Source organism: Micromesistius poutassou (assembly GCF_964030765.1).
Source record: "Micromesistius poutassou genome assembly, chromosome: 9".
NCBI lineage: Eukaryota > Metazoa > Chordata > Actinopteri > Gadiformes > Gadidae > Micromesistius > Micromesistius poutassou.
The window spans coordinates 2529687-2530805 of record NC_140279.1 but is presented as its reverse complement, the minus strand read 5'-3'; the positions used below and the strand labels follow the sequence as shown (position 1 = coordinate 2530805).

The window sequence follows — 1119 nt, the reverse complement described above, 5'->3', positions numbered from 1 at the left end:
TGGTCCACTTTCTATTGGCCAGACTGTCTGTGAGCTGGATAACGAAGTGGAATCAACCTCCATACATGCTACCATGTTGTCATCGCTGTTATTATTAATATAACAGAAGTTATTATTTGACTAAAAATTACGTTGTATTATGCGTTGACTGATTGCTGGCAGCTTTGTCCTGTTGAGTTTTATGTCTTTTTTTTTAAAGCAAACACCAGTGTTTGGACAGAGAAATTAAATGTTTTTTTTTCTTTTTCTGCCAAGCAGAAAAGCTTATTTGTTTTATAATTCAGAAACCATCAAGAATAGGCCGACTTCCACATCATGTCTTGGAAAATATTAAGGTTTGATGGAATCAGAGAGGCAGTACAGATGAGAATCAGACTATAGAACCATGGTTAATTTGTGGATGTACTCTTCGCCATAGAGTTGGCTTCCTGACCTCCATTGATGCAGAGGAAATTTTTATCTTTAATATTAATGAAATGAACCCAAGAGAAGAATACAAAAACAAGCAAAATCCTGCAAAGACCCCTGTGTGTGTGTGTGTGTGTGCGCGTGTGTGTGGGTGTGTAGGTGTGTGACAAATTATTGGCGGAGACTGATACATGTTCATATAGATTTTATATAATGTGTATCAAACTAAAACTAATACAGCATCAAACAAAAAAAAGTAAAATAAAAGAAGTTGAACAACGAAGCAGTTGATTGGCTAATGGAATGGAGGCTAAACCAGAGGATGCGGGAGTAGGGTGCAGATGATTGGATGGAATGAGTGGGGGGGGGGAAACACTACTATAGGCTCAGGGCAAAAGAGGCGGGAGGTTGGACAAGTAGAAATGAGAGGCCAGCCTTGTCCAGGTAGCGGTCTCTTCTTGCTGTTATTTTATTGAATTTTTTTTTAGCATTTCTTTATTCAAACACAAAAACCCATGTTCTAAAAAAGCAGCTTTGTTGTTCTTGATGTGGGGGAGGAGGTCCAAGTCCATTCTTTTTTTTTTGTTTATCATTATTATCTTTTTTTTTTCATCTTTTTTTTTTTTTATGGGACAATGTCTACTGAAGTCTCTTTCCTTTTTTTCATACTGCGTTGTGACACCAAACCGTGACTCTGCACAGTTTGTTGGG

General features: G+C 37.6%; 1 protein-coding gene across 2 annotated transcripts in view; it reads right to left on the bottom strand.

The window, feature by feature from the left end:
• Window positions 1-598: 598 nt before the first annotated feature.
• Window positions 599-1119, bottom strand: part of faf1 (Fas (TNFRSF6) associated factor 1) — a 58623-nt gene continuing 58102 nt past the window's right edge. For both annotated transcript variants that reach the window (XM_084472642.1, XM_084472643.1), the window contains exon 19: window positions 599-1119. This exon is cut by the window's right edge and continues 701 nt beyond it. The gene's annotated coding sequence lies outside the window, so the exon portion shown is untranslated.